We start from the raw sequence: 16,089 nt of genomic DNA on the forward strand, positions 1-16,089 counted from the left end.
ATATTTTTTTTTTTATATTTCTTGTTTCTTTTTAGATTTTCTGATTTTATTATCAGGAGATGAGGAGGAAGCTTGCAGATTTATAACTTTTTCTTTTGCAGGTTTTCTATGTGAGTCGTATGTTTTTTTGTTGTTGAAAATTTGTTACCTTCTCGTTTCACTATCATTTTATTTATATATTTTTTCTTTTGCAGGTTCTCGATGGTCTTTTTTATGCTCATTTTACAAGTTTTCTATGGAAATATGGTCTAATGGTAAAATTTCTCTTCCACCTAATTTTTTATGTTTATAATCTTAGCTTTTTTTTTTCTCTCTTTGTCATTTTGATTTATTTACAAGGATGATGGAGGAGACTTCAGTTGTGCACCATTTGTATGTTTGGATGAGGAAGGCTTGGATTAGGAGTACGTAGGTCTTGTTAGGAATTATGTTTGTTGTAAAATAAAGATTGGTTAACTATGTAATAACTATTGAATCTTCAAGTTTTATGAAAGAAACTATTTTTGAGTGTATATATTCATTAATAAAGCATTATGGTTGGTTTTTTAGTTAAAATCGTTGTATAGCATCATAGGAAATCAAAAAGAACTAAAATGTAGCAATTTGGGAATTTATTAGACGACGGTTTTTATAATAAATCATGATCTTTACAGATAATTAACGACGGTTTTTATAAAAAAGGTCGTCTATTATAGGTAAAGATGACGTTTTTTTTTTAAAAAGAGTCGTCTATTATATGTAAAGATGACGGTTTTTTTTTTTAAAAAGGGTCATCTATTATATGTAAAGATGACGGTTTTTTTTAAAAGGGTTGTCTATTGTGAAGTAAAGATGACTGTTTTTTTTTTTTAAAATGGTCGTCTATTGTAGGCCTGGAAAAAAAGCCCGGGCCCGATGGGCTGGCCCGAACCCGGCCCTATTTTTTAATGCATGGGCTTACCCGGCCCGAAGTAATGGGCGGGCTTGGCCCGGCCCGAAGTCTAATGAGTAGGGCTTGGGCTTCATTTTTAAGCCCTTTAAAAGCCCGGCCCGGCCCGATTATAATTATTTTATTTTATTAATATAGTTATATTATATATAATATTAATAGTTTGAAAAGGCCCGTTACTTTGTCTCATATCTCCCCAACACCTTCATTTTTTAAGAGCATGCTTTGTCTCATATCTCTCTCTCCTCCCAACACCTTCATTTTTTATTTTTTTCCCTTCTTCTTCCTTCCGTTACTTTCCATCTCTCCCTCTCTCTTTTATTTCTTTTTTCCTTATTCTTCTCTCCCTCTCTCTTTCTATTTTTCCTCCTTCTTCCTCTGTTAGTCTTTGCAATTTTTTCTCTTCTCCCTCTTTTGCGTCATCTTCCATATCTCTCTCTTTTTTCTATTTTTTTCCATCGCTCTCTTCTCTTCCTTCGTCTCCTTCTTCCCGCTCTTGAAAGGAAGAAAGATAAAGTGGAGGAGGCTGGGAAGGAAGAAAAAGAAAGAGTAAGTGGGGGTGGGTGTCTATTTCTGTCCCACATCGACTTCACACATCAACACAATTATTTTTTCCTTTATAAATAGCTTGGCAGGGTCAGTCATTTGTATATGGGCCTTCCATTTGAAGTTCTTGCTAGATTGCCGAAATCCTCATTTGGATTATTGGATTTTAGCATAAATCTTAGTTGAGATTTTTGATAAATGCCTTGGCATTCATAGTCTCTAAATATTATATTGATTTGAAGATTTATTATTGTTTTCGGATTGGAATTGTGTCTTAATAATGTTATATATATAGACAAGGGCCATATAGGCCCGTCTTGAAAGCCCGAAATAGTTTGGCCCGTGGGTAGGGCCTGGGCTTTGCATATTTCATAGTGGGCTGGCCCGGCCCGGCCCGATAGTTGTCTAGGGCCAAAAAAGCCCGTGAAAGATAGGGCTTGGGCTCACACTTCTTAGGGCCGGGCTGGCCCGGCCCGGCCCATTTTCCAGGCCTAGTCTATTGTATGTAAAGATGACAGTTTTCATAAAAAACCGTCATCTTTACATACAATACACGACGGTTTTTAAAACCGTCGTCTTTCATCCTATAATTAACGATCTTTACCTTTAAACAACGACAATTTTCTTTAAAAACCGTCGTCTTTACAGATAAACAACGACGGTGAAAAGCCGTCGTAGTTTGACACCCAAATAGACGGCGGTCGATTTAACGACGGATTTCAAAGCATTACAACGACGGTGGATCCCCGTCGTCTATTTCGTTTTTTGTAGTAGTGAGAGAGACTTTCAAGCAACGGGGATTAGACTTTTTGTTATCCCCGACCAATAGCGCAATGACATGCGGATAATTCTTCTATTTGTCATTGCATTATTGGCCGAGGATAACAAAACAGTGATATCCTTGTTAGAAGATTATTTATTTATTTATTTATTTTTGTTTTTGCATTGGTGGATGGATAGAAACACTGATTGGATCTAGAATCCTACTCCTGTGTTTGGTGGCCCAAGTTCACTTGGATTGGATTACTTCGAAATTCTAATCATGTCAGGCTCAATTTTAGTAGGATTACCCCCCAAAAAAAACTAGGGGTGTACATTCAAACTAAAAAACTGGAAAACTAAGCCGAGAAAAACTGGGTTGACCAAAAATCGCTATTTTGTACAGTTTTAGTTTTGATTCTTGTAGTGAAAAAGCTTGATCGAGTTGAACCAGACCGACTATGTATTTTTTAATTTTTTAATAAATATTTAAACCCGGTTGCTAAATTTCTAAGCCAATAACTAATCTTTCTCCAAATCACCTATCTTTTCTAGGCCCAATCACCTCATTTTGCATGAAATTGAGCTGTATTGGAATGAATAATTTTTTTTATTAAATAGTGTCGGTTCCGATTTAGGGTGAGAACTGGACCTTGCCCACCCCTAACGAAAACTATGGGATAAACTCGAATAAGCTACGTTTGAGCGCAACCCAACCCCGATAGATTAGGTCGCAATCGTCTCCTTCAATCTTCATCCCCAACGTTGAGCCTCCACCATGCAGATTTTCAGCCTCGATTACTCCTCCAAGAGCTCTTCCTATAAATATTGAACTCAAGCTACATTCAAAGGGTTCAAACACCAAACCAAAAGCCTCCCACGGAGCAAATTATATTTTCCTGTAATGCACTTTCAATATCTTTACTTGCTTTCCTAGGAGTAGTGTTAGGTTGTAAGGAAAATCCATTCATCAATATATCATACGACCCTTGATTTTCAAGGCACCGGAGCACCATCTCTGTTACTCTTTCATTCATCCCATATATCATACGACCGTCGCTCCCTGAGTAGCGCGCCGGAGCAACGCCCAAAATCCATCATCAACACCACCATTAAACGGCCTTGTAGCTCAGGTCGTGAACCTGACGGCCGAGATCAGTTCCTCTCTCGGCCACAATCGTTTGATTAGGAGTCGAACTCAAACAGGCGCACCACTTAACCATTTCACCCATATCACCATCTCGACGCACGGTAGACCGTGCTGGCACGTCCGCGCACAACCGCATCGCATCCAAAAGAAGGAAGCCACGTGTTAACGCATATCCCCTTGGCTCGGAGCTCCAGGCCGTGAGATTTGCGCAGCCAACACTTTTGGCACGCTCGGTTGGACCCTTGTCAAAAACTCATGGTGGAAACTAGGCACAGGCAAAACTCAAAAACAAAACAGTCGAAATGACTTCTGAGACTCCTGAGTCCACCTCACCAATCACTGTCACCGATACCGAACATGCGGTCAGAATCTCGGCCAGCGTCCCAATAACGACGGATCGCACGGCCAAGTCCATACAAGAACAAGCCGTGGTAGAAGATCTGATGTCTAAACAGGCCCACAGGATAGAGACATCCTTTATGGCTGCAATGGACAGGTTTTCCTCGGAACTGCGGACGCTTTTCCAGGAGAGGATGCCGGCGACCACGCCCACAACACCTCCTAGAGCCAGACAGAGAAGCTAAGAGTGCGAAAGGATCGAGCCTTACGGCGAAAGCAGCAGCCTCGACATCTCTGGCCGAACCCAAGCGTCAGGTTATGGCCAGCATTCTCTGCCGCCGACGAACAGCTGGGGGCAGTCCCAGCCCATGTGGGCGAACCTCAGGCCGACCTACCCGGCAGAAGCAGCATACGGCCTACTCCACGCTCTGGCCGTATCATTAGGGCAAAGTAGCCCCACGCTTTCTGCGGTCCACCAACTCGGCCCCGTTCATACTTTGGCCGTCCAGACCCAGCCTGGCCCAGGCAACGCGACTGCTGCTTCATCACAACAGTACGATCAGAGCAATCCGACCGTTTCACCACCATTGCAGGCGTTGTTATTTCCACTAGGCTCTCACCTTCCTTACGGTTCGGCCATTTCGACGGCAACACACACGCACCCTGGTCAGACCCATGGCACTCATCTAGTGCCACCCAGCCCGGTCGCACCGGCCGAGGCCCCAGCTCAAGTGGCCTAGCAGATAAGGCCACAGAACGATATGCAACAGGTCCCACAGCCATTTGCGGCCCAACAGGAGATGGCCTCTCGAGGGCTTCGGTTTGAAGATATCCGGTGTATGACCAAGGACGGCCTAGCTCAGAAACGGCCGGAGGCACCAGGGTATACTGAGCCGTACTCATCAGAAAAACCCAGGGCTCGGCATGATTTGCTCCTTATGCCTTTTTGGACATACCGCATATCGAAGCACTCGGCCACGGGTACATTTCCTCATGTCTCGGCCTACGGCCATGACACTGATGTACCAATAGAGCTAAAGGTTCGATTTCTCCGAATTACCAAGCAACCTGAACGAGAGGGGAAGAACTACACGGAAGCCTTGCCTCGGGGTTTAGAAAATTTAGAACAGTCGAGACTCGACGCTTACAATTCGGCGCAAGATCAAGAAAAAATGGCACCAAGGACCTACGACAAAAAGGTCAAAAAGAAAAAGAGGGGGAAGTAGGCGAGCGGGTTAAACGAATGGTGCGGTGAAATTAAAGCAAATGAGTATATATTCGATCGTTCAGAAAAGGAGGCCCATGCTTTGTATTTAAATTAAAGGGTTCATATTTACAAACAACGGCCATTTTTGGCCGAGCAAAAATATACATATATATGTCTATATAAAATCACACCCTAAAATCTTTAAACGCCCGCCCGCCCGCCTAGACCCCTTCGCTGAACATCCCCCAAATCAAGCAGGTGATCCTCCTCCAAGCGATGTCCCCGCCGTCTATATCCGCCTGCCACCTCGCCCGGATCAGCTTCCTCTCGGCCAATGCCTTCTTCTTCTCGGTCGCTGCTTTGAGGATCTGCCTGGCCGAAGACTTCAGCTCGGCACCAGCCGCAACCGCGCCGTCTCGGCGCCCAAGGATGAGATCCCGACGGGCCTGGAGCTCGGCGATTTGGGCCTCAACCTGTGCAAGCTCCTCGTTCTCTCTTTGGAGAACGAGTTCATTTTCCTTCAACCGAGCCATGGCAGGTTGGACTTGTTCTTTTATCTCGGCCAGCTCCTGCTCAAGCGAGCATCCCTCGGTCATCCTCATACTGGCCTCCGCAAATTGACCGATCATTTCCTCGCCCTCGGCCAAGCGGGCCTGCAGCTCGTCCAGCTGGGCCGAATCCAGCAAACCAAGAGCCATAGCTGTGTCCAGGCAAGACTTGAACTCCATGAAAACCTTGGCGGTGGTCATTTGATGGACCCCCAAGAAAAGGAACTCTCAGAGCCGTTCAACAGTGGCCCTGGAATCCTCGTCCAAAGGGGCTGAGGCCGAGCTGCTTCCCTCCTCATGGAGGCTAGTGTACAGTTCGGCAAGGTCATCTGAGGAGGCAGGCTCCTGAAGAGAAGAAAACAAGAAGGAGTTCGGATACGACACCGCCAACTAAGAGATGAGGGATGCTAAGGAAAGTCTAAGTACTCACTTCAGCGACCGACGGCGCGGCAAGGACTTCTGCAACTGCGAGCTTGGTCAAGACCGTCGAAGAGACCGGCGGCGGGCTCGGTGCACCAGTGGCTGTAGCTTCAACCATTGCGAGCTCAGTGGCGACCGTCGATTCTTGGGACGTAGGGGCCAGAGGCATAGACATGACGGCCGGGACAACCTGCGAGCTCGGTATAATAAGAGCCGGGGACGAAGGCGATAATGGTCTGGGAGGCTGAAAACAGAGCTCGTTAATCAGGGTCTCGCATCACAAATATGAGAAGAAACTAACTCATGATGAAACTAAAACACTTACCGAGCGAAACACGATACCGCTAGAACGGCGTGGGGCGACCAGGGGCAGCTCAACTGGAACTGTAGCAACCAGTGACGGCACAGCCATCACCACCAGCCGTTGCCTCTGCTTCGGTCGCCTCACCAGCCGGCGATTCAGGAGTGACTGCTTCATCGGCCGGTGCCTCTATGACGGCCATCCCAGCGTCCGGCACCTCAGTAACGATCACCTCGGTGCCTGACGCCTCTGCAGTGGTCGCCTCGGCAACTGGCGCCCCCATGACAACAACTTCGGCGCTCGTTGTCGGGGCCTGGTGAGAAAACCAAGTCATTAGCATCTAGGTATGGCGTAAGACAGATTAAAGAGGAAAAATGAGGATGTACTTACGATCACAGGAGGGGCCTCACTCACAATCACAGAGGGGACTTCCTCCTCATCCTCACCCTCCAAGAGAAGAGGGAGGGCCCTTTTCGTCGGCCTCTCCGATGCCTCCGCCTCGGCCGCGACCCTTTCGGCCGGAGTGTCCTCGGTTACTGCGACCTCGGCATTCGCAGCCTCTCTACCCCTCTTACGACCTGGGGCTGCATATACAAAGAAAAGAAGGAAGAAGCGAGAGAAGTAAGCGGTAGAATAAATAAGGACAAAAGTCGCTCTGAGAGGCCGACGAAAAAGCGTAAAGAAAGAGGGCTTACCAACAGCAGCAATCGGTCTAGTCGGCGGGGAGGATGGCACGGTGCTATGCGCCAAAGTTTTTCGCGCCCCCACCACAGCCGGCGCCCAGGAGGTTGGGGCCGCGGTTCAAGTCACAATCGCTGCTCCGGCCAAAGGAGGGGCCGCCACCCTGGGTATAGCCGCGGCTGGCGTACTCGGTCGAGAAAGCACGGCCGAGGCCTTCTTCCCCTTGCCAGCCTGGGGAGGGAGGGGGTCCCAATCAGCGTTCTTCAAAGCCCCCCTCACAGCCTCTTCAATAGGCCGAATAAATCTGGCCGAGATGCACTCCTCGTACCAGACCCTTCCATCCTCGTCATACACATTACGATGCAACCAAGGCGTCAGAGTGAGGAAGGTCATCCCCTTTTAAAGTTGAAAGGAAATGCCAGCCACGCCGTGCTGTTGGGCGACGTCGGCCCTCCAAGATGAGAGCCGGTTAGTGGAAAACGGGAGAAGCGGGGCTGTCTGAATCAGGCCGAATTGCCGCGCCATGAAGTTCGGCAGATAAACCTCGGCCCCGGCCTTGGACAGACCGCAGTGAAGATCGCGCGCAACTAGGAATGAGCCCCAGATCTCCTTTAGGTCGTTCTCCGTCTCGCTGTCAGGAATGACGGAGAAGTCGTGCACCAGGAACAGAGGGAATGGCCGAGTAAGGCAGACGCGGAATTGCATACCAGTTCTCTCGACCTAGCCATAGAAAAATTTGTAGCAGAAGGTCGAGGTATTATGCTTCCTGGGGGCTCGGGAAAATACGTTGGCCAACGGCTCGATGTCGGTGATACTGGCCACCGCCCTCAGCTCCGGGAAGTAAGCTTGCAGCCAGAATTGGAAAGCCCAAAGTGGACCGCCGTGCTTCGGCTTCATCCCGTCGACGACAACATCATGAAGCGTGCGGTAGATGTGGCCGAGTAGGAATGGACCGAGCGCTAGCCTGCCGCCCTGTGCAAGATAATCGGCCAAGTGGGCAAACTCTAAGGTAACCTTGTTCACCTGTTCGGCATGCTCAACTTCGCCAAGTGGGGCAATGACGTCGTCTTCGGCGCTGTCTTCCACACCGAAGTTACTGTAGAAGCTGGAGTAGTTGAGCATGTTTTTTGCCTTGCTCCCAGCTATCTTGGCAACCGCGGGCCAGGCGGCCTTGAAGCTCCCTTCTGCCTCAGGGGCAACAAGTGTGCCGTTCATTTCTACGCCGAGAGGAGAGAGGCCGAACAGGACAACCATGTCTAGGACGGTCGGCGTCAACATGCCAAACCTTAAGTTCATGGTGTTTGTGACCGACGATCAGAAGCATAGGGCCGCGGCCAAGAGCGAGCGGCCGATCGAACAGCTTGATCAAGTGGTAGATACCTTGATCCTTCCATTGCTGGCCGAAGAAGTGCTCCATCCTCGGCAGCCATTTTTCCCAGTCCGGGGTCGAGGTTGGCCATTGGGGCTGCGGCCTGGCGACATTCCAATCTTGGAAGTCCCCCACGTCAAAGGCCCAGAGGTCCACTAGATTGTTTTTTAAATGAGCCACTAGCCTCTCTGGCATTCCGCCATCAACAGAGGGGCCGAGGACGCAGGAATCGGTGGCGGCGCCGTCATCATCAGTCCAAGGCATGATGATGTTAGGTAGGACCGAGCCCTGGATTTCTCGGCAAATGTCTTCAAACTCAGTCTGAAAGGCTTGGGACCGAGCTTCAACAGATGTAGAGGTACTGGAGGCCATTGAAACAGATCGAGGTTGGGTGTTTGGGAGAGAAGTGCAGAGAAAAAGGCAATAAACGCGAAGAACACAGAAGGAAAACCCAGAATAGGCTGAGAATCTGTGGGTTCTTAGAAAGTCGAAACTCAAGAGTAAAAGAGAGTCGTGGTTTCAGGCAAGATTCCCTGGTAAACTTGGAGACTCGAGAGCTTGATAGGATTGAAGGATTGAGAGAGAACTTTGGCAAAGCTTGGGCGTCTGAGAATTCTGAGAGCGTAAAGAAGAAACGAAGAAGTTTGGGTTATTATATTGGCGCTAGAATTCGAAATGAAAGGGCATGGCTCTCTCTCGAGACGTAACGATCTAACAGCGTGCTCAAAAAGCGCGATGACGTGTCGGATGCCTAGAGGCCGTCGTTTCATCTGACGAAATGAAGCGACGCCTCGCGTAAGTCTGGGCAATGATGGCCTGCACAACGTGCTTGGGCGTTAAATGCGCCGACTGACCTGCGCATTTAATGCACCAGTTGTCAATCACTTCAGAAGGAATGCAAAGGGTCCATCTCCTGGAATCCATTCGGCCTCTTCCCATGCCGAGACTGAAGAATCCGGGGCTGTGGGGGCAATGTTTGTGCCTAATAAATCACGGCCATAAATTGGCCGAAAGGACCTTCCTCGGCCTTAGCACCTATTCATTAACTAAAACGTGGCATTTTGTCAGATGTTTGGCCTTCCTAAAAACAAAGGAAAAGCTGCGAAGGCATAAACATCTCGGCCTCGACCGCGGCATTATGGGCCGAGGCCGAAAGACGAAGGAGTCACGACCGAAGGGATTAGAGTCAAATCGCCACGAGGCAGCCGAGTCCCACGCTTCATTTAATGAAGTAACGCCTCTGACTAGCAAACCCACTAGCCGTAAAAGGGCATTTAATGCACGAGGGAAGAAGGGAAGTGACTAAAGTCAGGATTTGGTGATAGAGATCAGAGTGGTTAGGTGCAAACATACTTATAAATATTCTTACAACATAAGGTCAGATCACCAACCACCAGACCAGGGCATTTAATGCGTCCCCACGGCCAGAACCGCAGAACCCACGATCAGGGCGGCGGCCGAGATTTACCAGGATTCAGGAGGTCACACCACCATGCTTCACGATCCCAAATGTCGATTGGACTACCCACTTGCTCTGATCAAGCTCCACCATGCAGATTTTCAGCCTCGATTACTCCTCCAAGAGCTCTTCCTAAAAATTTCGAACTCAAGCTACATTCAAAGAGTTCAAACACCAAACCAAAAGCCTCCCACGGAGCAAATTATATTTTCCTGTAATGCACTTTCAATATCTTTACTTGCTTTCCTAGGAGTAGTGTTAGGTTGTAAGGAAAATCCATTCATCAATATATTATACGACCCTTGATTTTCAAGGCGCCGAAGCACCATCTCTGTTACTCTTTCATTCATCCCATATATCATACGACCGTCGCTCCCTGAGCAGCGCGCCGGAGCAACGCCCAAAATCCACCATCAACACTACCATTAAACGGCCTTGTAGCTCAGGCCATGAACTTGACGGCCGAGATCAGTTCCACTCTCGGCCACAATCGTTTGATTAGGAGTCGAACTCAAACAGGCGCACCACTTAACCATTTCACCCATATCACCATCTCGATGCACGGTAGACCGTGCTGGCACGCCCGCGCACAACCGCACCGCATCCAAAAGAAGGAAGCCACGTGTTAACGCATATCCCCTCGGCCCGGAGCTCCAGGTCATGAGATTTGCGCAGCCAACAATTTAGTCAAGTTTCCGATGTGGGATTTATATTCTTCAACACACCCCCTCACGTCGGACCACCACATAATGGGCCACACGTAGAGCCAAGTCCACATTGGAGTCAATCATTCAAGTTCAACACGTGAAAACCACATATTGGGTAAGGGTAAACATTCAAGCCCAACATGTGAACACCACATATTGGGTAAAGGTAAAGGCCTAATTCAGGCCTAATCAATCAACCCGCTTCGATACAATGTAAAATTTCAGAGAGATGGGCAGGGGTCCACTACTAGCAACACCGATATTGTCCCCAACTTAACTACCTACAAAGCCCAATAGGTGTGGAGTTTTTATCACAAAAGGCCTTGATGATTTTAGTAATGGAACCGTTCATTATATATTGTATTTTCTTTAGTCAAGTTTCCGATGTGGGACTTATATTCTTCAATAGTTTTTAGGTTAGGATAAAGCTTGAATTCAATGGAAAATTTTCATTTTTTTTCTATAAATATTTGACATACAATATTGGATTTTTTTTATAAAATTTTCTCTTTTACATTTCCTAGGTTTTTGTAATGTTTGAAATCTGTGTGTGTCCGGGACTGCAATTGGGTATATTTTTTGAAGACCTAATTTTGTCTTTTATAAATTTACAACTGCTATTAAATTTTTAATGTCCATTTAAGCAATTAGTGGAGAGGATATGATTAAATTTGTTAAAATGTATATTGATTATGATTATTTATAAATTTATATAGATTATGGTTATTTTATAGTTTATTTTTGGGATTTATAATTTTATGATTTTTATTTTATGAGAATGTGACTTTTTATATCTAGGTATTGGAGAATTATTGTTTTTATTACAAAATTGTTATTTTTCATGTACAAAAATTGTAGTTTAATTTATTTGTATAAAAGTTCAAACTTAAAACCCTAGTTGCAACCTGGTCCCCCTTTTCCAACCGCAAGGAAGCTAAGAGGGGAGGTGGCCACTGCCCCTCCTCCTCTCCACCCATCTTCCCCTTCCTCTCCTCATCTCCCATTCTTTTTCTCCCACCTTTTCCTTTCCTCTTATCCCCTCTTCTCCTCCCCAGATAGTCTAGATTTGTTTGGATCTAGGTCTGTTTGTCTGTTTGTTTTTTTTAATATTATTTTTGCAGTGTTTTAGGTGGCTTCTCATGGGTCATTTTATTGTTGTTTGTGTGGTGATGCTGGCCTGTGTCTCTCCTCGAGAGAGTTGTGATACCTGGTGGCTAATATTTTGTCTCTGTTTCAACGGCTGCAGCAGTAACGACGTTGGTGGTAGTTGTTGGGATATGGTGCTCTTCTCTACTCTGCACCGACCAAAGAACTATGCTTGGTCATAGGAGGTTTTCTTTGTTCGGTTCTGAGTTGAAGTGGAGTGCTTCTCAGGGGTCCTTTTACTGTTGTTTATGTGTTCCTCCTACGTGTTCTCTCCTGGTTTCTTCTATGGTATGCCTTGTAGTTTGTGTGGGTGTCAAAGGACTATGATATTGCTCATAGAATTCTTCGTTTGGCAGTTGGGATGTTCTGCAGTCCTTTCATGTGGGTCTACTGTGTTGGTCTATAGTTGCGGTTCTCGTCGGAGGTCTATGTGTTAGTTTTCGTTTTTGATTTGTTCTTTTATTGTAATGGTCCAAAATGACCTGACTTGGACTCTTTTTTATACACCATGTGACATGTGTGGTACTCTTTCCTTTCCTTGGGTTTGTCCCATGAGGTTGTGCTATGAAGGTTTTAACAAGGTCACTGTATCATGTCGTTCTTTGTACATCTTTGGTTATATGAATGAATTCTCTTTTTTTTTTAAAAAAAAATTTAAAATTTCATCCAGTTTGACACTTGTAAGGGAGTTTTTCTTCTGGCAGCTACAAGTGGGCTGGGCTGCCATAAGGAGCGAACTAGTGAAATTATCCCCTTGTGTCTGAGTTCGAAGATCAAGCCCCAAGAGTGTTTCGAAAGGGTAGTGAAGCCTTAGGAAACACCTTGGTTACCTTCACCAACGAGAATAACAACAACTTACAGATGGATTTTCTAGCTTGGCATGAGAGGCTTGTGGCTTGGAAGCAAAATTGTCATGAGAGAGCTATGCGTTTCTGGGAAAAAGGGAGGTATTAAAGTAGGAGATGAGGGGTTTGTAGGAAGGTTTGGCGGAGAATGAGGGAGAGAGATGGGACGGAGCGGCTTAAGTGTTTTTCTGGCAGCTGGACAGAGGCTCTGTTAAATGCTATAACAATCTGCCAGAAGAGGGAAAATGGGGGAGAAGGGTGAATAGAGCACAAATTTGCTTGGTGTTGCAGGTAAGAGAGGAAGCTTGCTCTCCAGATGTGGATGATGCTTGTTGGGTAGAAGAGGCCTCATTTTATAGCCGCTGGAAGCTATCCTTTCCCAAGAAACCCTAATGGTTTCTATCCAATTTGGCCAAGCTTTTTCCTTCCTTTCTCCTCCCTTCTTTTGACTTATCTTATTCTGGCAAAATCTTCTCTTCCCAATCCCATAAAATCAGGGATTTTTGGGAGCCCAATGCTCTTCCCACAGTTATCATAGTGGAGAACTTCTTATTTCCAACCATCTCCCTCTCTTCTTTCCTTCCTTCTTCCATGGTCAGATCTGATGAGGGAAAGAAATGGGTATGTACACTGGTTTGAAGGGTGCCTTGGCTCCTATGCATTTGCTTGGCTTGGGCCCACTTAAGGTTCTTTGCGTGCTCCACCTTGGTGTTCGTTATTTGCCCATGTGCTGGAGCCTCCTAGCAACTCACATACAAGGGCAGCTTTGGCTCTTTGTCGTGGCTTTTATCTCCAGTCATGTGTTGGAGATTGCATATATTTATTTTGGCTGTGTGGGCTTTTCTAAGGTGATGGTCTAGCTAATTAAGGGAATGGGCCAATCCCTTTTCAAGTGATGAGCTATTTTATTGAGATAATGGGCTGATTCTTCTAGGCTATTGGGCTACTTTCCTTCTCTCTTTTATGCTCACCCACATGTTTGGGCTCAAGAAATGGGCTTGAGTTTCGAGGTTCCCAAGCAACCCGAGACTTCCATTTCTCGACCCATCAATTGGCCTCATGACAACTTATTACAATCCATACCACAACCCACTCAAGCAAGCCCCGAGCATTTGCTTGGCTTGGGCCCACTTAAGCTTGTAGCGTGGCTAGGTGTAATAATAATGATTTTTGCTTGGCATTGCATGTTTCTTGGCGTGCTTGAATTTTGTCACCTTTAAAAGGGATATGATGCTTGACATGATAATTAGCATGGGCTTGTAAATCCGGTGCCTTTTATAAGCTATAGCGTGGCGGATTACATATTTATTTGGCATGGCTCGTGGATCGTGACTCGTGCAAGCGTGAATGACGAACTTCTGCATGCCCAAATCGGGTTTCTTCTTAGTAAGGTATCGTACTGGGCCCGGAATATATTTGGGCCTAGCCTTAGATTTTTTTGGGCCTCAACATTAGCCTCCTTAATTATTAGGGCCATGGATGAGTGCTGGAATGGGCTGAATAATTAAACTTGATCCAAAAATCAAATTTATAATTGCAAGGTGCCCCTTCTCTTCCTGCGTGCACGATGACGGGCTTCCAGCAGTTATTTCTAGTTTCCCAGGTACCAACTTCTTCCTCCCTTCTTTTCATTTATTTATTATTTCTTCCTTCTTTTCCTTCTCCTTTACGCACACCAGAGTAAACCTCTTTCTTTCACTTTCCTATTCTTTTTCTTTCCTTCCTCCAGCGACCTCAGAGCGAGAGATAGAGTGAGATCGAGGAGAACCGCCCTTCTACAGCCACTGGAAAGGAGCTCAAGCCAAATCCAACTCTGTTATTCCCCGCGTGAAGAAACCCACTTGCCGTTGTTGGAAGAGATTGTCTTTGTGCAGACTTTTCTTCCAAAAAAATCCCCAATTTCTCCTTTCTTGGTGCATCTGAGGCTATCCTTTGAGGAGATTAACAAGGTATGCCATTTTCTCTTGCAATTTCTTGAATCTATTGAGGGTTTTGTTGGGTTCTTCATCTTCTTGGGGTTTTTCTTTTCTTGTTTTTGCAGCCAATTGCTAGACTTCTTGACCTATCCATTCTTTGTTGTCGCTGACGAGAGTACCCACTGCATAGTTGCTGGAAAAGGCAGGGTTTGCATCAGTTTTCGAGCAAGTTGCTGGAAGCTTTGAGTGCACCGGCTTCGTAACTTGGGCATTTGAGCTTCAATCTTGGTCTTTCTGTAGTAGTTCTGCCCATTTTCTGGATTCGTGAGTTCTTCATTTGACTTTGTAGGAATATTGTGGACACCTGCTTGATTAAGTTTGGACTCTCTTTTATGTTGTGAGGAAAAGGGCTGTTAAGAAACTGACAGAATGCATGTTTTGCAATGCTTGAATTTTGTATTATTGGGAGAGACTTTTGCTTGCCATGGGAATTGCTTGTCGATCATGGAACGAGAATTTTGCTTGCCATGGGTAAATTGCATGCTGCTTGGGCATTTGCTTAAGCGTTTGCTTTGGCATGAGCTTAACTTGCCATGCTTGGCGTATATTTTGCATGTGCTACGTTCTTGACCCCTTTTTGATTGTTGTTGAACTATATGCACCACGAGCGTATGCTTGTAACCGCATGATTAATACGTAAGATCAAAGGCTGTTGAAAGCTTGAGGAAAGCACCATTGGTTTCTTTTTTATGAGCTTAGAGCTTGGTCATGAATAACTGTTTATTTTTTGGGCTTTTATAGGGATAGACATAAACATGTGTATGATGGGTTTGCAAGGATGTTGTGTAACTCATAGGGATTTTTTTTTTTTTTTTGGGTGTGAAAAAGGTTACTATGAAGTAAATTGTGTTCAGTTTGTAGCACTTGCTTTGTGAAAAAGGGTCTGCTGGAATGATTGATTGAGCATGGAATGGGAAATTCGCTTGTCATGAGCTTGAGTAATAGATTGCATGATGCTTCGAAATATTTTTTGTTTATGCATTTCACTTGGCATGAGATAGCTTGCTTTGCTTGGCCTATAAAGTTCATATGGCTTGCATGTTAGTGTGGAGATTGCTTGGCTTTAACACAAAGAACTAGCTTTATACTTTGCCCTTTTGTAGCATATTCTTTGTTGGCAATTGTCGCAGGGATTCACGTAATAAGTCATAATGACCTTTGTGATGGGTGATGACCTTTGTGATGGGTGATGGCCTATTTCCCCTTGCACGATGGGCTGAAGAAGAGACGACTACCTTCACCACTTAGAAACACTTTCCAAGACTTGATCATAGGCACTCGGTAAGCTTTGGAGGCTACTCTCATTTCCAGGTACTGTATAGAAGAAATGCATGTTTCCGGCGGCCTCTTGATTTTTTTTTCAATACCCATCCAGCATCACTGAGGGCTGGCTAGAGTGGTTCGATTGTGAGTGGGCAGACCCAACTACCGAAGATGTTTTGCGAATGATTGAAGGTTGCAAAGGAAACATCGTTTTCGACCTTACAAAAATGTGCTGAAAGGATTTGAGCATGTGTCTTATTAGGACCTCGCGTGGACTTCCCGCTTGATACTTAGAAGAAGTTATAGCACACGCTGTTTTTAGAGCACAGGCTACTTGTAGCAGAAGTACGCCCGATCCCCTTAAGCATGAGTCGTTATTAATGCTTTGAGCCTCAAGGAACAGGAATTGGATAGCCAGTGCCGTAAGCTACGAGACCTTCTCCCA

General features: G+C 45.8%; 1 long non-coding RNA gene across 1 annotated transcript; it reads left to right on the forward strand.

Moving 5' to 3' along the window:
* Nucleotides 1–13,643: 13,643 nt before the first annotated feature.
* On the forward strand, nt 13,644–15,008 carry LOC148294848 (uncharacterized). The gene is made up of 3 exons (XR_015835054.1): nt 13,644–14,008; nt 14,135–14,354; nt 14,447–15,008. It is a non-coding gene; the product is annotated as an uncharacterized LOC148294848 (long non-coding RNA).
* The last annotated feature ends 1,081 nt before the right edge of the window (nt 15,009–16,089 follow it).

Source organism: Prunus avium, chromosome 4, assembly GCF_965620075.1.
Source record: "Prunus avium chromosome 4, drPruAviu1.hap1.1, whole genome shotgun sequence".
NCBI lineage: Eukaryota > Viridiplantae > Streptophyta > Magnoliopsida > Rosales > Rosaceae > Prunus > Prunus avium.